The sequence below is a fragment of the Caretta caretta genome, chromosome 1 (assembly GCF_965140235.1).
Source record: "Caretta caretta isolate rCarCar2 chromosome 1, rCarCar1.hap1, whole genome shotgun sequence".
Classification (NCBI taxonomy): Eukaryota; Metazoa; Chordata; order Testudines; family Cheloniidae; genus Caretta; species Caretta caretta.
The window spans coordinates 299503615-299528414 of NC_134206.1; positions in this window are offsets into that span (position 1 = coordinate 299503615).

Genomic DNA, 24800 nt, shown 5'->3' on the forward strand with positions numbered 1-24800 from the left:
CCACTTCAGGCAGTGTGGGGACCTGCAGATCCCCATTTTGTCCTGGATATTTTTAGTAAAAGTCACGGACAGGTCACGGGCTTCCGTGAATTTTTCTTTTTTTGCCTGTGACCTGTTCGTGACTTTCACTAAAAATATCCGTGACAAAATCATAGCCTTAATCATGAGTCAGCATCCAGACAGTCTCAGCAAATCCAGCATAGTATGTTACATTATTGAACCAAGACATGTATAGTTGGTACACCGATTCCACTTCTGAGCTCCTTTGATAACCAAGTGTTGACTGGTCTCAGCACAATACAGAGAGATGGAAAGTGTTTCTGCACGCCTGGTCGTGTGCTTGATTACATTTACAATCATATTAATGCCTAGCCCTGCTGAACATGTGAAAAGATAATTGACAATTGTGCCAGTTATTTTAAAATGACTATATGCCTATACATTTTTACTTACGTTAAGGGCGTGTCTTTATCAAAGGAAAAATGTCTGTCTGTTATTCATTCATTAGCAAAATTGTGTATGCACAGTAAAATATTTGGCTTTAACTGAAAGAAGGTTCATTACACCTCCAAAATCAAAAGTGCAGAATTAGGTGGAAATTCAATTTGTGCTCTCTTTGACAGCATGCTAAAATTCTATGTTACAATAATATAGTTGGAAATTACTATGATCTAAAGTTCCCCAAGAATAATCTTCCATTTCTGCAACAAAACACTTATTAATCTTATTAGCAGCAAGTAAAGTTATTAGTGTAATAAAGGGGAAATGACCATTTCATTTATATTATCTTCCTTTACACGTTTGCTGAAAACTTACATCAAGATTCATTTCAAAGCATATTAATGGGGTTTTGAAGGTTACATTCCTAGGCCCTCTTGCTAAGCTTCTTACTTTGTAATCTACTGTCAAGAAGATGACTGACCTTCCCTTTGATGCAATGCAAAAGTCGGAAGGTTGAGTAATAAAATTTCAGGCCTCTTAGTCACACATGAAGCCATTTATTCAGAGAGAAAAGGCTGGTGTGTGTGCTCAGCTTAAGGAATGGAGAACTTTACTGTACAGCACAGAGGTTTCTGTTTCATGAAGAAATATGCAAATCTGGAAATAGAATGTGATGGACGTTGTGTAACTCTGAGGAAGGCAGGCAAATTATGAAGAGAAAAAGGAGGATGGGAGGACTAGTAGAAACATAAAATCAGCCTGGAGGACATGATGAAAATGATCTCTAGAACGGTGCCTGCTCTTTGTAACACAGTTTGGGGGACTCATAGGGTCTGAGGTACTTTTGGATGCCCAACTAGTAGCACGTGGCTTGCAGTGCTTTTCTTCCATGTATGCTTTTCTGCAAGAGTTTGTCCTTTTCTTTTGGATGAGGCCCTTGCCACAATTTTCCATTGCTTTGGCTCTCAAAGATTAGACTACTGCAATAGGGTGCTACGTGACAAGGCCATTTGGGAATGCAAGTTAGTGCAAAATGTGGCTGCCTGCCTAGTTCCACACAGTGAACACATCACTCCAGTGCTCAGAGATCTGCACCGCTGCCAGTAAGTTTCCAGTTAGAGGTCAAGGACGTAATTTTAATTTAGAACACCAAGTAGGTCAAGATTTTTAAATGGGACTAGAGGTTTTTGAGTGCCTCCATTTTGGGGTTCCCAATTTGAGACACTTTCTAGAAGCTTGATTTTTTTTTTTTCAGGTGGGTGCTCAGCTCTTTTAAAAAGTCAGGTCTCTTAATGTCTTGCAAGTGAAGCACCCAAAAATTGAGGCACTCAAAATCACAGGTCAGTTTTGACCTAAATGGCTTGAGATTTGGTTGCCCAGGAACTGCCCCCTCTCCACATGAATTATTGCTACCGCTGAGAGTAGCCAAGGTGTTTGAGCTGGAACCCTCTTGATGAATCATAGAATCATAGAATATAAGGGTTGGAAGGGACCCCAGAAGGTCATCTAGTCCAACCCCCTGCTCGAAGCAGGACCAATTCCCAGTTAAATCATCCCAGCCAGGGCTTTGTCAAGCCTGAGAAACAGAGACAGAGGTGGTTGTCTGCAGGGCCCTTGCTGTGAAGACATCTCAGTAAGTAATCCAAATGGCAGCAGAACTCTGGCACTGAAAATATGTTGGCTTTTAGGAATGAACCTCTTACACATTGTAACTAAAGTTAGTACTGTGGTTCTGTTCATATTTTACTGGTATAGGCCCAAATTTTGCCTTGGGATACATGGGTGCAAATCCCATTGAAATAAATGAGTATTCACAGGCTAACCAAGGGCAAAATTATACCCATGAAACTGCAATTTATGAGACACTTCAGAAGCTGTTTTATCCTTTTCTTAAAGCTGTAGGCTTCTTCAGATAGGGAAACAGTTTCAGAGGAAAGCCATCAGATGTACCCTATGTAATTAGCATAAAGGAGAGGCCATTGCAGAGACAGTGCCTGAGACTATTTCAAAAAGCTCTTTGAGAATTTATTCCCCAGGAAATCTTGCAGTGGATTAAGTTACAAGCTTGTTCCCATTGAAAGGTCAAGGGAGTTTTGCTATAAGCTTTCAGTGGGAACTGGATAGGGCCCACAGAGAAGGAAATGTCTCAATATTAGCTAAGGGGAAAGAAAGGAGTGAGCCGTCCTAGTCTCTGAAGACTGAGACATCAACTAGGATGTGCAATTCTATTCTGTTCTGTTTTATATAGGTTCCTGGACTGTGCTCATCACGATAGTATCAGAACACGTTACTGTAATGTGTTAAGGTACGTCACTACACATCTGTCACATGTTGTTTACTCTCTTTTCCTCTGCCCAGAGGGAGAAGCGTGTGCAGTGGACTGTCTTGTTTTGATAGGGTGTAGATTATTTTTAACGTAAATATACCTGTTACTATGTGTTTCTATTAGAGAAGGCAAGGGAAAAGAAATTTAATCAAGCAGCAGTTCCTCTCCATATCAAGTGATTTTTTTATACTTTACGAGTGAAATCCTGGCCCCATTGAAATCAATGGCAAAACTCCCATGGAAGGCAAGTTGACATTATTTAATGCTGCTAAAACCAAGAGATTTAGTTGTGGTGTCTGTAGAGTGGCTGTTACCCAGACTTTTACTGGCCCTCAACAACATCCTGAATTAATACAGTCCTTTTTGTAATCCCTTCACTTAGAATCAGTTGTGTGAGTACACAGGCAGCACAGGTGCTGGTAATGTCAGCTCCAAGCACTCCGAAATTATGATTCAGACCACAAAAATCATGAGACTGGCTTCAAAATCATGGGTTTTTCAAAATAAATGTAGGGGTTTTTATTTCCCTTCTGGCTTCTGAACTTTTAGAGTACACTTGGGTCACCTTCTCAAACTTTCTCCCTCCATGAGGAGGCTAGAAACCCCTTTTTTAAAAATGAAACCTGAAATTCTCACATCACCACATAACTCCAGGAGCTGGGAGTGTAAGTAAAACCATGAGACTTTTAATAACATCATGAGAGTTGGCAGTATTGTAATGCCAATAGTTAAGGTTGCCCAACGCTTCTCATTGTAAGACTTTGTTTTCAGTTGCATTAACTACACTAACCATTTTGGCTGAAGTTTTCCATCCTGGGTGTCTGCCCCAGTCTGAATTTGTTTGGAAATTTTAGCAAAAATGGTTCAGCCATCTCAGAGTGAGATTAAGGATTGGACCCCCTTTCCAGGGTGCCACCTGATGTGCTGGGGTCCCACTGAGCCCACCTGTCCCACGATTCTGGATCCTCGCTCCACTCTGTGCTGCTGTGTCAGGCTCTCAAGCCCCCCTTTCCAGCACACACAGGCACGGACATGCCCAGCTGCAGAATCTCACAGAGTCTGCAATCAGCTCTGTGTGGAAGGGCTCAGCTTGGGGAATTGCCCAGCACTCTGGTGCATACCCCTTCTGGAGTGTAAACCCAAAATTATATTGTCTTGCGCTGTATAGAGATCTATATAGCGTAAGTTCATGAAATTTGCCCCCTCCCTCAATGTGGAGGAAGATCTGCACAGCTTTTTGCCTCCCCAGTTATGAATTGCACAAACTGGATTTTGGAATAAACAAGAAACAAGTTCATTAACTAGAAAAGGTAAATTTTAAGTGATTATAAGGGATAGCAAACAGAACAAAGCAGATTACTTAGCAAAATAAACAAACACGCACCCTAAGCTTAATTCACTAAAGAAACTGTTTACAAATAGCAATTTCTCACTCTAAATGTTGTTTTAGGCAAGCTGCAGAGTTTCTGCAGTTTAGAGTTCCAGGTATTTCTCTTTACAGGCTAGACCCCTGTCTCAGTCTGGGTCCCAGTCCTTTCTCCCCAGATCAGTCTTAGGTATTTAAACCCATTGTCTTTTGTCCTGCCCTCTGTGGAAAGAGAGAACAACTTTTCTCAATCTTTTTTTATGGCAGCTTTTCAAGTATTTGAAGACTGCTATCATGTCCATCCTTAATCTCCTCTTTTATAAACTAAACATACCCAGTTCCTTCAGCCTTTGCTTATGTAGCTTGCATTCCATCCTTTTGATCATCTTTGTCACTTGTCTCTGGATTCAGTACTCCAGCTGAGACTTAACCAGTGCTGACTAGAGTGGTACCATCATGTCCCATGCCTTCCATGCTATGCCTCTGTTAATGCAACTTAAAAATGCATTTGCTTTTTTTGCAACAGCATCACACTGTTGACTCATGTTGAGGTTGTGATCCGCCACAACTCCAGATCCTTCCTAGCAATGCTGCTGCCAAGCCAGTTATCCCCCATTCTGTATTTGTGCATTTGCTTTTTCTTCCCTAAGTGTAGCACCGTGCATTTGTCTTTGTTGAATTTCATTTTGTTGTCTATAGCCCAGTTTTCCAATTTTTCAAGAACTCTTTGAATTTTAGCTCTATGTGCTTGCAACCCTCCCAAGCTTTTGTGTCATCTGCAAATTTGATCAGTATGCTCTCTATTCCTACATCCAGATTCTTAATAAAAATGTTAAATGACACTGAACCCAGAACAGATCTCTGTGGAGCCCCACTCAAGACCTCCTTCCAATCTGACATCATTCCATTAATAGTTGTTATTTGCGGTTGTTTAACCAATTATGTATCCACTTAATGGTAATTCTGTCGAGCCCTCATTTCGCCAGCTTACTTATCAAATGTCATGTGGGAATGTGTCAAAAGCTTTGATAAAGTCCAGGTATATTATGTCCACCATATTCCCCCTATCCATCAAACCAGTTATTCCTGACAAAGAAGGCAATCAAGCTGGTTTGGCACAATTTGTTCTTAGTAAATCCTTGCTGGCTACTAATGATTACCCCTTTATCTTTCAGGTATTCACAAATTGAATCTTTTATAATCGTTCTAGTAGCTTCCCAGGTATCAAGGTCAGACTGTCTGGTCTATAGTTCCCCGGCTCCTCCTTCTCTCCATTTATAAAGATAGGCAGTAGGTTAGCCCTTCTCCATTCTTCCGGGACCTCTCCTGTCATCCATGTGCTTACAATCATAGAAGGACTTTAACAGGTCATCTAATCCAGTCCCCTGCACTAAAGGCAGGATTATGTAATAGACTGTTCCTGACAGGTATTCCTGTCTAACCTCTTAAAAACCTCTCATGATGGAGATTCCAAAACCTCGTTAGGCACTTTGTTCCTGTACTTAACCACCCTGATGGTTAGGAAGTTTTTCCTAATGTCCAACCTAAACCTCCCTTGCTGCAACTTAAGCCCATTGCTGCTTATCCTATCATCAGAGGCTAATGAGAACAATTTTTCACCCTTGTAACCATATTTTCTGTACTTGAAAACTGTTATCATGTCCTCCCTCAGTCTTCTCTTCTCCAGACTAAACAAACCCAATTTCTTCAATCTTCCTCAGAAGTCATGTTTTCTAGACCAGTGATTTTTCAACCTTTTTCATTTGCGGACCCCTAAAAATTTTGAGTGGCAGTGCAGACCCCTTAGACATAGTCTGTGAACCTCCAGAGGTCTGTAGACCAAAGATTGAAAACTATTGTCCTAGAGACCTTTAATCATTTTTGTTTAATCATGCAGTTTTTGGGATGTAATAACAATTAGAACAGCAAATAGCAATGGGAGTGTAGGGTGAAAATAGTGGACTAATAGCTTAAATGTTTGGAAAGGCCAATTAGACTTCTCCTTAATCTTGGAATACCTTTCTCCAGAAAGGCTTTAATACTGTTGGGAGAGAGGGCACCTGTTATAGTATATTAACTGTTGTATTGTTATACAATTCGACTTTCTGTGAATTAGAATTGCAGTTTTATTCAGTCTTTTAGGATTTTTTCCAGATGGTAGATGGCATTAAATATTATTCAGCACAATGTTTTACTAGCTCTCTTGTATTGTCATTTTTTCAGCTTTTCCACACAATTCATGAAAGTCCTAATTGAGTTCCCTTTTCTAGAGGAAAAAACCTTTGACATAACATTCCTATATTATTTCATATCATAGAATCATAGAATATCAGGGTTGGAAGGGACCCCAGAAGGTCATCTAGTCCAAACCCCTGCTCGAAGCAGGACCAATTCCCAGTTAAATCATCCCAGCCAGGGCTTTGTCAAGCCTGACCTTAAAAACCTCTAAGGAAGGAGATTCTACCACCTCCCTAGGTAACGCATTCCAGTGTTTCACCACCCTCTTAGTGAAAAAGTTTTTCCTAATATCCAATCTAAACCTCCCCCAGAAAGTGGGTAGAATTGACCCAGAAAAAGGATTTTGATTCAAAGGGGAATATGTTTGTAAAACCATTGGAGGTGAATTGTACTGTGCAGACAAGTGAGAGGACAAGATCCCTGCCCTAAGAAGCTTACAAGACTGATAACATAATGTATAATGACAATAATCCAGGAAGGGTCAGGAAGTGGTGGGGGTGAAGAAGGAAGAGAAGTAGCAGAAAACACAGGCCAAGGAATTCTGTGCATGAAAGAGTCATTATTTACAAAGAATGGCAATTGATTCTTTGGGTTTTTTTCTAGGATTTATTTTTTGCTTTTCTGTATTTTTAATAATCAGGCACAAGTGAGAGAGTGCATAGCATAAGGGCTGAGATTAAAGATGAAAGGCTACCTGGAAGCCAGGACTTTTGAGGAGGGATTTGAAGGGAGAGAAATATTTTATTTTTTTCAGTCATGAAAACCAAGGTGATTCAGGCATAAAACACACTTGTGCTTCATTTTAACTACTATGAGTACTTAATTTAAGACAATGCATAAATCTTTGCAGGAATTGGGAACTAAGTGGGCTGATTACTATATAATTAACTGCAAAGTTTGACTAGCAACAACCAATAACATAAAAGAAGCCAAAAAAAACCTAATAAAATTCTGACCATGACAAAAATAACCCATGAAGACATTTTTTTGAAAATGGGCAAACCCTGCTATTATACGGTTAATGCCAGCAATAGAAAGAACAGAGGGAAATTCAGTGCTTATTATTATAATCATTTAGAGATTTTTTTTTTAAGATTGCCTCAATTTATCTCATCTGGCTTCAACTCACTGTTTCCCCCTCAGAAATCATCGTTCTGTGATGTCACAAAGGAAGCACTTATTGGATTTTGGAGTTTGTAGGGGGTCTGTAGGGGGTCAGGTAAGTGGCATTATGTAATATATGACACAATTTTGGAAATGCTTTTATATATCATGTTGACTTCTGAAAGGATCTAAACATTTCTTAACAAATTTTGGAAATGGACAGAATTATCCAAATTAGAAATCAATGGGCATCTGGCCTAAGTGTACCGGGATCAAATGAAACCCAGTCAGGAGGTAATACCAGAAATAAAAGATTTTCCTTATAGACTAAGACACTGTGTGATTTACTTTGTTACTGCACAGAATGTACCTAATAACTCAAAGGCTGGTCTCATTTCAAAATATACATCTTCCATGTGTCAAAGGTGTAAGAAAAATGAAGGCACTTTTCTTCATATTTTCTGGGATTGCCTCAAATTAAATAAATTCTTCAATATATGCCTGCATATCTAAAAATATCCATAAGTCCCATTTTCTTTCTTCTGTGTATATTTGATGAGAGGATAACAGATAAACAGGGGGATAATTTTTATGAATATATTTGAATTTAGCAGAGCCTTGTATTGCCAAATTCTGCACCATTTACAACACAAACATGGACGAGTGATTTTTAAGAATATTTTACCCTCTGAAAAAAGCAATGTATTTACTTTGAGGAGCTGGAAATTGTATTCTGAGTTTATATGGAATTCTGTCGTTAACATTCAACTGCAAAAAGTATGTAAGATCCTGTCTCTATAGAATATATATGTATGATATATCTTGACTTTAGCAAAGCTTTTGATACGGTCTCCCATAGTATTCTTGCCAGCAAGTTAAAGAAGTATGGATTGGATGAATGGACTATAAGGTGGATAGAAAGCTGGCTAGATTGTCGGGCTCAATGGGTAGGAGTTCAATCCTTGAGGAGGCCATTTAGGGATTTGGGGCAAAAATTGGGGATTGGTTCTGCTTTGAGCAGGGGGTTGGACTAGATGACCTCCTGAGGTCCCTTCCAATCCTGATATTCTATGATTCTATGAAAGGTGTTAGAATCTGGCCCATAAACTGTGATCAATGGTTCGATGTCTAGTTGGCAACTGGTATCAAGCGGAGTGCCCCAGGGGTTGGTCCTGGGACCGGTTTTGTTCAACATCTTTATTAATGATCTGGATGATGGGATGAATTGCACCCTCAGCAAGTTTGCAGATGACACTAAGTTGGGGGGAGAGGTAGATACGCTGGAGGGAAGGGATAGGATACAGCGGGACCTAGACAAATTTTCAGCCAAAAGAAATCTGATGAGGTTCAACGAGGTCAAGTGCAGAGTCCTGCACTTAGGAAGGAAGAATCCCATGCACCACTACATGCTGGAGACCAACTGGCTAAGCAGCAGTTCTGCAGAAAAGGATCTGGGGATTACAGTGAATTAGAAGCTGGATATGAGTCAGCAGTGTGCCCTTGTTGCCAAGAAGGCCAACGGCGTATTGGGCTGTTGTCAAGGTTCCTCCCCCACTCTGAACTCTGAACATAACTCAAGTATGTTGGGACAAAATTAGAAAGGCTAAGGCACAAAATGAGCTAGAGACATAAAGGGTAACAAGAAAACATTCTACAAATACATTAAAAGCAAGAGGAAGACCAAGGACAGGATAGACCTGTTACTCAATGAGAGTGGAAAAAATAATAACAGAAAATGTAGAAATGGCAGAGGTGCTGTCAAGGTTCCTCCCCCACTCTGAACTCTAGGGTGCAGATGTGGGGACCTGCATGAAAACCTCCTAAGCTTACTTTTACCAGATTAGGTTAAAACCTCCACAAGGTACAAATTAATTTTATCCTTTGTCCTTGGAATATCCACTGCCACCACCAAACTCTAACTGGGTTTACTGGGAAACATAGTTTGGACACGTCTTTCCCCCCAAAATCCTCCCAACCCTTGCACCCCACTTCCTGGGAAAGGTTTGGTAAAAATCCTCACCAATTTGCATAGGTGACCACAGACCCAAACCCTTGGATCTGAGACCAATGAAAAAGCATTCAATTTTCTTACAAGAAGACTTTTAATAGAAATAGAAGTAAATAAAAGTAAAGGAATTACCCCTGTAAAATCAGGATGGTAGATACCTTACAGGGTAATTCGATTCAAAACATAGAGAATCCCTCTAGGCAAAACCTTAAGTTACAAAAAAGACACACAGACAGAAATAGTCATTCTATTCAGCACAATTTTTTTCTCAGCCATTTAAAGAAATTATAATCTAACACATACCTAGCTAGATTACTTACTAAAGTTCTAAGACTCCATTCCTGGTCTATCCCCAGCAAAAGCAGCATATAGACAGACACAGAGACCCTTTGTTTCTCTCCCTCCTCCCAGCTTTTGAAAGTATCTTGTCTCCTCATTGGTCATTTTGGTCAGGTGCTAGCGAGGTTACCTTTAGCTTCTTAACCCTTTACAGGTGAGAGGATTTTTCCTCTGGCCAGGAGGGATTTTAAAGGGGTTTACCCTTCCCTTTATATTTATGACAGCTGTATTAGCAGGAGCATTGCCAGTAGATCGAGGGAAGTGATTATTCCCCTCTATTTAGCCCTGGTGAGGCCACACCTGGAGTATTGTGTCCAGTTTTGGTCCCCCCACTACAGAAGGGATGTGGACAAATTGGAGAGAGTCTAGCAGAGGGAAACGAAAATGATTAGGGGGCTGGGGCACATGACTTACGAGGAGAGGCTGAGGGAACTGGGGTTATTTAGTCTGCAGAAGAGAAGAGAGAGGGGAGATTTGATAGCAGTCTTCAACTACCTGAAGGGGGGTTCCAAAGAGGATGGAGCTAGGCTGTTCTCAGTGGTGGTAGATGACAGAACAAGAAGCAATTCTAGTTTACCCATATATAAAAAAACTAGTTGTGATATGTTCTAAGAGAGAGTACACAAAACAGAGCCATTACCTCTGTGAAAATGAGTCAAAATGGCTTCTAGTCACCTTTTAGACCACATGAATTTGGCTCAGCCAATCAGGGAAGAAGAATCAATATCACATTTTGAGTTTTGCGACCAATCGCAACTGATCACCACAACTGGAAATTTGAAGAAGTAACATGAAAATTAGTCACACAAGACTTGCAGTTTGCCTAGCTGCAAAGAAATATACCCCGACACCAATCAACCAAAATCCCAACCAATAAAAATTCACTTGAAAATTTTAAAATTTTCTACAAAATTCCCTCTTTTGTACTCTCCCCTGTTATAATTTTACCTATCTGAATTTTATTATGGTTAAAATTCACTCTACCTGCCACCTTCCATTCTTATGTACTGTGTATAAGGGTCAAGCAATCCAACCTCTGCATGCAGTATAATTACAATTGTGCCATGTAATCGTAATACTTCCTTGAATGTAATGTCCATAAATGTATCTTGTTGTTGCAGTTAGTGCTTTTATTTTAGTGTACTTAGGGTGCTGTGTGTATTATACTATCCTCTGTCACACCCATTTATGCCAGGCAGTCTCAACCCCCTGTACTTTTCAAATTAAAGTGAATCCTCCCCTTGCCAGCAACTCTATTAACTGCTTTTTATTAGCCTCCCTGGTATTATATTGCTTTCACAGATCTGATGCAAAAGATTAATCTGAGACAGCTTGATATATTAATGGTAAAAAAAGGCCTGAGTACAACAATTGTGTCAGTGTTGGAATATAAATTACTATTTTCAGGGTGTTCGATCTTGGCTAGATTCAGTTGCAGTTGGCAGAATCTTGGTATATACAACCTGGATGTGTTTTCCGTTTAACCAGAGCATTTTCACTGCCATCAAATGAAGCCAATGGGGAAATACAGATGTGGCCAAGAACAGAATTTGGCCCTTTAATTTTCTAGTGGTTTAAATTTATTTTTTTGGTTGTGGAATAGCCATAAAAATATACATTTGCATGGTTTCAGATGATCTCTGGCTTAAAAATGCCCTTAAGTGGAAAGCAGAGGTGGGGTGGGTTTGCTCACATTAATTCTAGTTCTTAATGCAGATTGGTAAATTTGGCTAATTTGAAATTTATTTTTAAACTGCTCAGGTTTATATTTGGAAACAGCTACTGAGCATGACATAGTAGCTACTTTCTGCAACATTTTATTATCTTGACTATGCTTATAATGGTGATTCGCTGCACTGTCACTGACATCTTTATGGCTGCAGCACCAATAGTGATGTGGGTGGAAGTATATGGGACTGACTTTAACATCTATGATATGGTAATGTGAGCCATTACAATGTCAGTGGTAGTTTATTGACATTATGGTTTAAGATTATGAGGGCATTATAATGCCACTGCAAACAAATGCTGCTGTTTTTTAAAAATAAGCAAGTGAAACACAAAAATATGTCAAAAGACGTGTAATATTAAACCCACAATAGCAAAAAATGTTTCAGTTAAGGAAGCCACTACCCCACAAGTAATCTGTGAGCACATAATTCAGCAGTACACATAATTCAGCAGTACTGCAGGGTATTCTGCTGGAGACTCCACATCACCAGCTAGTTGTTAAAAATGACCCAGCCCCGGTAGATTCTCATAACCAAAAAAAATTGTGAATGTTTTATAGAATTCAACCAAAATGTTAGGCCCTGGTCCTGCAGTTGACAGTCAATTGCAAGTCAGGACCTTAGCTTATGAGCCAGGTGAGAATATTTGTGAAGTTCCAAGTATATAAATTATAAAACAAAACCTGTATTCCCCCCTCAACCCCCCCCCCCCTTTTTTTTTTTTTTTTTTTTGCTATTATAAGACAAAGAGGATGGCTGGAAGGTTGAATAAACAATCATGCAAAGCAGGCAACATTGTTTGATTAAAGGCTGTCCTGGACCAAAACAAACACAATCTGTGAATATCTGAACTCTAGGACTGGTCAAATTCTATACTCACACACTGATTTGAATTTCACAAATAGCCTTGATTTTTATAGGATAGGATTTGGAAAAGCATTCTGTGTTGGCCTAATTCTGCTCCCACTGAAGTCAATGAGAGCAGAGCTAGGCTAAATGATGAACATTTTGAAAATCCTGACAATAATAAACAGAATCCAAATCCCAGTTCTGAACAGCCCTAGACTTCAGATCTTGTCAGATCCAGCTCTGAATTGTGCACCTTGGATTCATTGAGTCATGCCAATCCTTTCTTTGAATCCTTCTAGTGATTCTACCTTTTCTACTGCATCAAGTTCAAGCCACTAACCCTCACTTTCAAGACCCATTTACAACTCTGCCCTACCCTATTTACGTACCCTTATCTCTCATTGCCTCAACCCTAATTCCTTCTGCTCTGCCTTGATACCAGCATTGATGCACTGTTTATCCACTTCTCACAACCATTTCCATGCCTTCTTTCATGCTGTATTCTGCACATGGAATTTATTTCCTGAGCAGGCCTGCAAAGCCACTGCCCCATCTATCTTCAAATCCTCATCAAGACCCACTTCTACCATAATGCTCACAACCAACCAACTAGTAATGGTGTTGTAGAGAGCCAGTTGGAGAAATATGACACTTAATAAAAATGGATTTGTATGTTCTATTTGTCCATCTACCTACCTATCTCTAGGTTCTAAATGGTACATAAGGCTCTCTTATCTAGGCTGTTCCCTAGAAATAAAATTAAATAGAACAGGTTTCAGTAGTAAGTAACTTGGCTTAGGCTTTTGGGGGGAAAGTGAAGGAGGTAGGGTTGAACTAGTGTGTGTGAAGAACTACTATGTGAAAGTCAAAAAGATTAGTTTTATATTTAATTCCAAATGCTGTGAGGTTAGTGGGCATTCTTTTCTCTTACGAAGGTAATAAGTTCCATGACCTTGGTCCAGCTGCTGTGAAAGTAAGTATCCTGCGCTCATAAGTCTTCCCCAATTTGTTGACAGTTTCGTAGCTGCAGTATAACATAGCTGTTGTGGAAGATCATGACTGTGGAGGGATAGGCAATACCTCACTTATGCAGCGCTAGTCTTATACAGGGTTTTGAAAGTTAGGACAGAGACCAGGAACTGAGCTCTTTATATTCAATGGGAGCTAGTACAGAGACTAGAATGTGAGAGTGATGCTCTTACAGTGATCTATGTACCAAGCATATGTGCTGCTGAGTTATGTATCACTTGTTTTTTCCATCGTGTCCAGTTTTATTTCTAGATATAATGACATGCAGAAATCAAGCTTGGAGGTTCCACACATGTGATTTACCATAGCCAGGTCTATGTCTGATGGGGTGGGGTTCAGTCTTATGGTCAGTCACAGATGGAAGTGGGCTTTTTGCCACTGTGACTCTTCAGGTATCCAGTAGCTTTGCGTTGTCCAAAAAGATGCTAAGGCTGAGGACCAATTTAACAATCTGAGGGCAGATGCACTTAATAGTAGGAAATAATATTGAAAAGACAAGTTTTCTGAGGCATTTCCCCTTTCCCATCAGAATCGCCTCAGTCTTGTTTATGCTCAGCCTTAGCCACGTAGTCTTCTTCGAGGTTCACATTTTTGGCTAAGCTCTGAGAAAGCTAGACAAAGTTGCTATTTATATTTGGAGAAGGGAGGTATAGAGATGGGTGTCAGCTGTGTACGGCTGGTAACTGAGCCTGTTTTAGCTCATTAGCTCTCCCTATGGCTTCATATAGATGCTGAACCATAGAGAGAAGTGAACCATAGATGTTGAACCTGATGGGTCACTGCTCTGGAGGTTTTGGAGATGGAGGAACAGGTGCCCATAATGCTTCTTTAGATTTGGTCTGAGAGAAAGGACTCAAGTAGTTTTAGGTCATTTCCATTCACCCCTACAGACTCACAGAAATAGGACAAGAGTATTTGTTGATGAATGGTATCAAAGCCACAGAGAGGTCTGGTAGGATGAGTATAGATGTATGTCCCTTATGTATAGACAGAAGGTTTATTCATCGGAGCAAGAAGAACTGTGTGTGAACTACACCTTGGCTTGAAGTCTGAGTGAGATTCAGGAAAATGGAAAACCTGCTTAACTGGCATTGAAGATTTTCTGCTATCTTCTTGGTTAGCTTGCTCAGAAAAGGGAAGTTAGCTGCTGGGTGGTAGTTTGAGATCTCTAACACTGAGTGTGCAGTTTTTTTTCAGTCCTGGTTGGACCATTGTATGGTTTAGGGTGAGCCCTTGGTAAATAATTTAACTATTTCTGTCAGTAGGAATCACTCCCCTTTTCCTTTCATCTCTTGCTTGTTGTCTTCTACTGTAAACTCTGTGGGGACAGGAATTGTGTCTTCTTGGGGGTGTGTACAAACATGGCACATTCTGAGCACTATTGTAATACTACTACTGATGTTGATGATATGTAGGACAGCATGGAAGAAAGCACAGACATTCCTGCTTCCATATCACCATTGGATACAGGAGACTCAAATGGGCAAAGGGCCATTGAAGTCAATGAAACTAAATTGATTTATTCCAGCTGAGGATCTGCCCCAAACTTCTTAAAATTGATGATGGCAGTAGTGCTGTTAGAGTTACCAACAAGTCAGAGGAAGAAAGTTTAGGATAAGAGTAAAGTTTTTAAAAAATTAGACATAAAGGTCCTAGAGAGAAACCAATTGAAAGGTGCAAAGTTAATAGAGAGGAGTATAGATGTGCATCACTGCCCAGCAACCTGAAAAGAAAATTGCATCTATCTAGAGTAAGAGGATGGCAGCGATGTCTAGTGTACATACAAGAAAAACATTGGTAGAGGGCTAGAAGGTACCCATATTATAGCATCTGTTCTAACAAGCCACTTGAAAAATAGCCTGAATGGAAGCTGTGTTTAAGCAGGCCACCAGTGTTGCAGAAGGCAAAAGGTGAGTATGAGGAAATGGGGGATGAAAGTGAAACCAAACATAGCAGCTCGGAGGCTAGAGCAGGAAACCTATGGAGTGGCATAATATAACCTTTATGTGTATGCATATGCATTGCTCTTCATGCAATCTCTTTTTTCACTCCACCTCAGCAAGAAGTAGCTAGTTATCTCGCCCACTGACCTGTGTCTATCAGCAGGATACTCTGCACAGGCAGCTGTAAAGAAACTACTTTGCAGTGAAATGCTGAAAGGGGCTGCATGCCACAATCACATAAAATACAAGAATAGAGACAGCAGCCTGTCTTTAATGCTCAGATGAACTTCTGCTTTTCATTTACAGTTTGTGCCCAGCTAGGGAAACCAAACAGCATGAACTCTGTGCCAGCTCACCTAGGGGACACCAACCAGAGGCATGTCACCCTTTTATGTAACCCTTCTCCCCGGTGGAGTCATTAGAAACAAGGGCCGGGTTCAATATCTAGGAGTTCCTCTTAACAATACAAAACAGAACTGGCTTGAGTCCCCACCCAGTAATCTGGGAAAATTAAAAAAACACCCCTGGGTGCCTCTAAGAGGGAATACTGCCCCAGTTGCAAGGGGGTCGGTGTATAATAAAAGTTTTCTTTTGTTAAAAGGGAAAGGGAACCTAGCATTAATTTGGGAAAGCAGCAAAACCGTAACTCAAAAGTTTGCAACCACGAGCAAACACCCACCCCACGGTGTGTTGGGCAGTGTCCTTTGCTTCAGTTTTCCACCTTGTGGTCTGAAAGTCCAATGAAAACATGTGCCTTTAACATGTCCTGCCCTTTCTGTGTGCTACAGCCCACTCACAGTTGGTGGTTGTTGGTCAGTGAGGACCCAGAGTTCAGAGGTGCATTCATGTATAGGGCCCTACTAATTTCACAGCCATGAAAAACATGTCATGGACCGTGAAATCAGCCCTTCCCCATGAAATCTGATATCCCCTGCTGCTGGGAGCCCAGGGATCCCCTAGCTGCTAGTCTGGACACGCTGGGGAGAGACAGGAGTTGTCCTTCCCCAGCCTGGCCACTCTTGGTGGGGAGATCAGACCCACCTCCAGAGACAGTGCAAAAACGAGGGTGTGATACCCTCACTCCTGCACTGCAGCAGCCCAGGAGCTGGGCTCCTGGCTTCCTTCCCTGCCTCCTTGTCCCCGGCTCCTGCCGCAGCTCTGGGCACTGAACTCAGGGCTTCCTCTCCTAGCTTTAATTTAATTTAAAAATCCTCTGGCCATGAAATTGATCAGAATGGACTGTGAATTTGGTAGGGCCCTATTCATGAGGGTTCACCACCCACGCCTCTAAAAGGGGGTGGGGATCAAGCCATGTCTTTGTGGCTGCTGTTGTCTCTGCCACTGGCTCGCTGCTGCTGCAGTTATCTCTGGTGCCACTTGCCGCTGCCTCTGTTGCTGCTTGCTACTGCTGCCATTGTTATCTCTGCCACCGCTGGTTGCCGCCGTTATCTCTGCTGTTGCCTGCTACTGCCTCTGTCACTGCTCAGCGCGGCTGCTGCTTACCACTCACTGCCGCCTCTGCAATGCCACGGTCTGAAGTTCCACCACGTAGCCCAGCTCTTAACGATTCCGCTGCTCACTGCTCGTGCAGCCTCTCCACGGGTTTTCACTACAACTCTGTCCCCACATCAGCTCTGAGGTTTAGCCCCTAAATCTGTTCATCTGTGATGTCAGTGCTGGTAACCACTAAACCGAAATGAGGACACTCTGTTGAGTTCAATCAGCTCCGTCTTTAAACGCTGGACAGGGAAGGATCAAATATGTTTAGGACTCCTTAAGCAAAGTCCACCCAACTGTTGGGAACACTGGGGCATGGCCACTAGGTAACTCGAGGGGATGGAAGACCACGAGTGTCGATGAAGCCCCCTCGCACTAGGCCCCAGTGTCCTTGGCCCCCCCTCCTCCTGCCTGGAGGCACTCGCAGCAGTTATGCTGAGAATCTGCAACAGTATGTTGCAGAGTCAGACTGCCTGAAACTAAGCAAGGCCAAACAGGGGAGATATGGAAGAACAATGCTGAATAAAGCAGCTTTATGTATAGTTTAACAAATGATACAGAGAATCAGGGAACTAGCTGGGAACTGGATTGGCTGGCTATATGGATACTTGGAGCAGCTTGCTATTGGATAAGTATGCTGGGAAAAAGGATGTATAAAAGCCTGTGTAACTTCCTGCTCTGTTGTACAGGATTTGAGATTCAAATCTCCCTGTACCTTTTTGAAGCTTCAAATAAACTTTTCTGCTTCTCCACCCCGTTGTGATTATTGGGTGTAGCACACCGGGTAACGAACCAACTCAAGCTGTTGTTCAGCCTCTCGGCACTGGGTGCCGGCAACACAACCAAGTAGGAATATCTGTCCCCTCTAACTTTCACTGGGATCCCTACCCAGTGCTTAACAAGTGAGGTTTGGTTTAGGATGATCAGAGCATGCTATGGAGGGTTCTGCTGCCCTTTACTTGTACAATAAGGATAACAACATTTCCTTACCCCTACATTCAACAATAAAAGTGAATAATAACCCCAAACCAGCCAAAATTGACCACTTTGGCAAAGCTGCTCTGTCTGCTGAACATCTAGGCAGAGTAGGAGTGTTTATTCAAATACAGTCTGCTTCTGAAGTCTTTCCCCCCAGTTTGTCACTAGATGTCATGAGAAAGCTCATTCACATCCTGCCTACATGCACAAATAAAAAGGAAGAGGAAGAGGAGGATGGATGGATGGTATAAACAGGGCCCAATGTATTATGTACTTCTGTGGCCTCCGAAATAACTCTGGAATCTCCTTTTCTATATAAAACAAGTCTGTTGAGTTTGAGGTACCTTGAAGAGTCCCCTCCCTGACATTTTCAAAATCGCAAGATGGTCACTCTGTGGTGGTGTGATCCTGGTATACAGAAGTCATTTACATTTGGGAGTGTTGAAACATTGTTTTGCAGACAAGTTTTAGCAATTGGATTGCTAAAATGCTAAGGCTGGCTCTTTCGGTAACAGCAGAGCAAAATTCCCCTTAATGCCCTCTCAATTTGCCTCCACTTTCAGACTGGCCTGGAGAGAGCTCTGCTAGGGGTCTCCATACCTCATGCTTTCCTGGCACGTCTGCTGAGTTGCCAACAAGCATGTCAACTGTAACACTACTTTTAGTGCTCTGGATGCCTCACCACTAGGAATTGGCTGAGAGACCACCAACTCATTTCACACACCAGCAGGCCACAAAAGCCAAAATGCCCAGTAACTACCAATGTGGGTTACAATCCAGCAAGTGAGCTAGAGGTGAAAGATCATTACATTCCCTTAAAGGACTCTGGTTCTTACAATTCTGATAGACAATTCTTACATAACTATTATTCTCACGTGGATCAACGTGCACTAATAAATTAAAAGCCAAGAGTAAGTGCTCAGTAGAGAAAAGAAAGTGGTTATCTATTTCCTCCAGCAGCAATATGGTGACCCAAGCAACCATACAGCATGTGAGAGAAAGCCAGAGGCAGGTCTCAAGCTGTTATTATCCATCTGTGAAACTCACTAAGGAACCTATTATTGCAACTGAAAAAAGGAATATTTTCTTCTGGGGCCTAGTAAATGCAAATGAAAAATCATCCTATTTGAAAAATCTTTTTGTTTAGAAATTTTGTATAAATACATATAGCAAAATCCACGGAGTGAAGTAATATGTAGGGCATCACAGAAAAGGTAATAAAAATATACAACGTTCTCATAGAATAAAACCATATTTTAAATTAAGGTTGGGGGTGAGATTTTTAAAAGCGCCTAAGTGACTTGTACTTGTGACACTTGTGCTCCTAAATCACGTAGGCACTTTGAAAATCCCACCCTGAGAATTTAACACAAAACCCCCAAGAAAACTCAGTTAAGGTTCCCACACCAATCTTAACTTGCTCTTGGGGTGGATGCAGCACAATAAGAATTAGAGTCAAGCCATAACATTTGTGAAGAGAAGCTCTCTGCTAGGACCAAGAGAAAAGGACCCTGGGAGGTTCTTGTGGGGGAAAAGAGATTAGAAAAAGGGGAGAGAATGATTCAGCCTTTGTTTGGAGTTGGGGAGGAGAATGACAGATTTATGGGTGGGATTGTTGGTATGTATCTGGGAAGACTGGTGTGTATGTGATTGATATGGGAGTAAACTGATGGATTTGAGGAATTTGTGTTGTGAAACACCCATTTTGGGATTATATGCAAGTTTTCTCAGGGTTTTTGTTGGGCATTTCTGATTATAATTAGGGCAGAGAGATTTTATATTCTGGTCAGGAGCCGTGGAACTACTCATTCAAACACCCCTCCTTGGATCCTGATCCTCTTTCCCCAAGTTGGGCCCACAGCTACAATAACTCTTGTGGGGCTATGGGGGAGAGAGAAGGCTGGGGAAAACGGGGCCTAGCTAAGTCCCCATAGAAAAGGGTTTCAAGAATTCACTGAGGGCCTCTCTCCCTCTCCCACTGGATTGCTGTTGTTTCTTTGTCCGACAGGCCCCATCCTTTCTTGTCTGAGAGCTCCAGGGATGAATGGCCCATTCAGTCTCCCCAGCTGTCACTTATCTGGGCAGGATTCCTTCTTCCCCCCATATGGACATCAGAGAAGTACAACTGGCAGACACTATGAAGGAATCATAGACTGTGCCCTTCGTGTGGGGGGGGAGGGGGGAAGGAAGGGGGGTGTCTGTAAGAAAAGTGGGCACTATAGCCTAGATTTTTAGAAGAGCTCAGGGCCATATTTTCATAGAATCATAGAATATCAGGGTTGGAAGGGACCTCAGAAGGTCATCTAGTCCAACCCCCTGCTCAAAGCAGGACCAATCCCCAATTATATCATCCCAGCCAGGGCTTTGTCAAGCCTGACCTTAAAAACTTCTAAGGAAGGAGATTCTACCACCTCCCTAGGTAACACATTCCAGTGTTTCACCACCCTCCTAGTGAAAAAGTTTTTCCTAATATCCAACCTAAACCTCCCCAACTGCAACTTGAGACCATTACTCCTTGTCCTGTCCTCTTCTACCACTGAGAATAGTCTAGAACCATCCTCTCTGGAACCACCTCTCAGGTAGTTGAAAGCAGCTATCAAAACCCCCCTCATTCTTCTCTTCTGCAGACTAAACAATCCCAGTTCCCTCAGCCTCTCCTCATAAGTCATGTGTTCCAGACCCCTAATCATTTTTGTTGCCCTTCGCTGGACTCTCTCCAATTTATCCACATCCTTCTTGTACTGTGGGGCCCAAAACACTCAGTGCTCAGTGTGCTCAGTGTCCATTTAGGTACCTAAATAAGGGCTCAGCAGCCAGCTAAACTTAGTTTTTTAGAAAATCTAGCCATATGCCCACTGCTGATGGGTGCCCCTCTGTATCTGCTTTAGCCTTTGTGGTGGTGTAACACAGCCAGGCACCACACCATGATATTCTAGGGACAAGAAGTGGACCCTAAGAAATTAAGTTTCACAGGAAAGAGCACAGGTCGGATATAGTGTTTCAGAGTCATTTTGAAAATATTGCCTTTTTAGCTACACTATGATTTTTAAAGATTGATATTACTAAACTTATAGTTAGCAATAGCTTTGGGGAGAACTGTGAAATCACTTTGTTCTTATCATGATATCCCAGGGACTATGAGCTTTCATACTTAGTAGGAGGAGCCCATCAACAGCAGTCCTAGAGGAGTGCTAGCAGGGCTTTTAGAATCTTCTTTGAAAATTTTAGTAACTATGAGCTTCCAAGCCCCAGTGGGAAATTGGGAAACATACACAGAGTGGTTTATTGGCTAGTAAAAACTTTTAGGGTGGGAATTTCAAAGCCACCTACAAAATTAAAATGCCCAATTTCAATTAATTTCTAATGGGAATTGAGTTTCCAAATCCTCCATGCAACTTTGAAAAGCAATTCAACTCCATCTCCTCATTCCCTTTACCTTCCACCCCAAAGGAAAAAACCTTGATATTTATATTTGACTCCTGAAAACTTTTGAGAGAACATTTTGAAGTAAAACCACCTTTATATTCAGGCCACTATGTTAGAAATGCACAATGATTTGAACATGTTTCATGAATAAAGCTGTGAGAGCTTATCTCACATACGCACCAATCTCTTAAATGTTACTGGTTGTACCAATTTGTAAGTTATGCATTTCAATAACAATATTAATCTTTAAGCCATTCATTGATATGGTTAATGGCTGACTCGTGAGAGCATTAACAGCCTGAGGCAAAGCATCTTTGCTGTAAAGACCTCAAGAAAATACAATGGCTGCTGGTGGTGACTAATTTTCCAGGAATTATTGATGGAAAAATGTTCAAGGAGCAAGATAATCATTATTGTAAGGGAAGAGAACTTTTTCTCTTTTGAAGTTTTCGGAACAAAAGTTGTGGGAGGAGCTGATTTGGTGATGGGAATTTAACTTGGAGAATCACCATGATTTCAGGGTATCAAAAGACAGGAATAGATATCTGGTTAGTTCTGGAAGCTGACCTATGATGTGTATCATAGTTGGCAACTTTGTAGACCTCATGCTCTCTTCCCTGTGTAACACCCCCCTCTTTGGAGTTTGTCAGCTGCTGCAGCCCTGGATTGGACTTGAAGGGAATTACCCTATTGACTACAACAGCAATGGCTCCAGAGCCTCTGGACACCATTTCCAAGTCTAATTACAGTCTGGGGCAGGGACAGAAAAAGCTGGAAATTCTTGCAAAAGCCAGTAGAGGGAAGCTTCTGATTGGGTGATTTATACAGACAGTTTGCTAAACCAATGAGGAGCAGGACTGCATACTTCCTCAGTTGGAGGGTATAGACTCAGAGACAAAGGGATGACTAGTTTTAGTTCACTTTTGGAGCTTTTGAGTTCGGGACTTTAGAAGCTGAGAGAGATGCAGAACAGCTCAGGGAGTATCTGCTTTGAACTGCTATGGGATGTAGTATATGGTCAGACAGTTCCTGCCCTGCAGCGACCAGTGGCCAGAGAGACAGAGGATCAGCCCTGCACTGGCTATTGACAGTCAGCTGAGATCTCCAGAGCACTCCAGACCAGGGAGCCTGGAGAGGACTGTGCCCCACTAAAGGTTGAAAACACTGTAAGAGGGCCTCCTTGCTCTTTCCTTAAGATGGCCAATGCATGCAGCACTGCTACACCCATCTCTGGACTCATCGTAGGCATTCCATCTGCCTGGAGAGGTGCCAGGGAGAGAGCTGGGGGTCGGCGTATAGTTGTGAATATTGGGAGGTGGGGAATTTGTTATATTGTTGATGTTAGCTTTTTAGTTACTCTTAACCCTTTCCTTCTGTTTCTTGTCCCCAGTAAAGTCCCCTTTGCCGTACTGTTATTTTGGAATGTGGCATTTCATTTGTTGAGGTTTGTATTTGTGTATTTTGTTTCTTATGCACTGCATTATATTCCTTGCTAAGATTAGTAGTATTAGTCATTTTCCCAGAGGACAGCACCCACTGTGTCCCATGCACGGAGAGGCGTCACCTTCGGTGGAGGCACCAGGCATCACAACAAAGCCCCTAGGATCCAACTGAAGAGGGAAAAGCCACTCTGGTTGGTAAGCACCAGGGACCAGGTTTGAGCCACGCCTAGGAAAAGGGGCTACACTCTTTTTCCTAGTAGAAAGAATCAAATGTTGAATGTTGTCGAGCTTCTTGAAGGTTAGAGCTTCTTCCAGATGTATGTACATGTACAAAGGGTGTTTGCTTGGAGAAGTCCTGCAAAATGTCTATGCTGACAACCTTTGAGCTATAACTTTTGATATACTGCTATTGTTTTGTATGTATGGCTCTTTCAAAGGAATCTGACTCTGAATCTTTGACTTGTGGAAATCTTAGATTCAAGAATTAATTCAGAAAGTCATCAGGGGTCAGAACTGCAGTAATGTTAGGTGCTTTCCCTACAGTATTTTCAAGTACTTGACACATATAGTCAAGTCTAGATAAGATATCCAAGCTTATATTTTTCAGATCTTTTAAAAACCTTATGTAGGGCTCTATTCATCAGTGTCATGCCATGTGTTGTTTGGTTTCACATATAAGCACGTATGGAAGTGGCTGGGAATGGCAGCACACTGCATTGCTATGCAGGGGATCTGCATTGGGATTGGGAACCAAGCTTAATCCCTTGCTTCTAGACCAGGAGAGGGTGGAAACACTATGAAGTGGCAATGTGTTTCGTCATTAGGGGAGAGGAGGAAAAAGGGTAACTCCTGCCATATTGGAAAGCTCCTAGACATCCAGGATATACATTGGCAGACTTGGAAGAAAATCACAACCTGTCCTGTTCTTCTTGTTCAGTGGGCAGACAACTGAAGGACCATTGAGAGGGCGAAAATAGCAGGAACTGGGGGCACAAACACCTCTTAGAACAAAATATAGATAAAAATGTCTCTGATTGACAGTATTACTGAAGTGCTCTGACATCAGGCAACTTGCATGAGGGCTGGGTCAGACTCAACAATCCTGTTTACATTACAAAAATACAGGCTGGCTGAATCCATATTTAGAGTACATTTTCTGAAAACCTCATTTAAAAATAGGTTAAACTTAGCACAGATTTGAGTACCGGGTGCCTGAGGGGTGCATGTTGTGCTGACATTATGTCCCAGTGCTATTGCTTGCCATATGAGAGAGAAGGTCTGCATTCCTGGTTTCTTATTCCCTGGACTGGGAGTGATATGGAGACAGCCTCTGTATATGATTGAAGAGTAGTGTCAATAGAGCTGCTGCCTTCAAACCAGGAAGGGCCTTATTCAAGTTCTGGCAGCCATAATGTGCAAGCAAGTCCAATGACTGGATGGGGGATCCTGTTAATTGTTTAAATCTGCTCTGTCTGGTCAGCATTTGGCAGACACAGTTATATTCTGTTGTTGATGTGCTCGCTAACTTCCTTTAATGTTAATGGGAGTTATTCTTGCCTACTGAGGAGTGAACAAACCTCACAGCCTATTTGAAACAGATCAGGCAGGCCTGCAAACATTTCGGTTGCATATGTTTTAACTCATTACTGTTATGCTCCATATGCTAAATCTATGTCTCATCCTCTATTCCAATCAATTGTTATTTCATCTCCTTACTTTAGCTTGTTACTTAGAGCTTCTCTTTATTCCTGTAGATTGTCATATTTCCTTGCCTTTTCTTCCCTTGCATCAGAACTTTCTTACTATTTTCATTTCTGTAAAATGGTTCCATTGCCTTTTCTTTTCATGCGAACAATATTAATTGAGGGCAGAAGCTGTTGGTAATGTTTCCCAGACTCAAATTTGGGCAGCAATCAGCTGAAATAGCAGCATACTACAGAAGACTTGGAAGAAAATTTAAAGGGATATGGTCCATTTGCAGGGATGTTTAATTAGAGCCATCTGGGATAGAAATGAAACTCTCCATTACATCAATCATTGCTAGGCATCTAATGGCTTACTGTGACTGGGAACCATACCACATT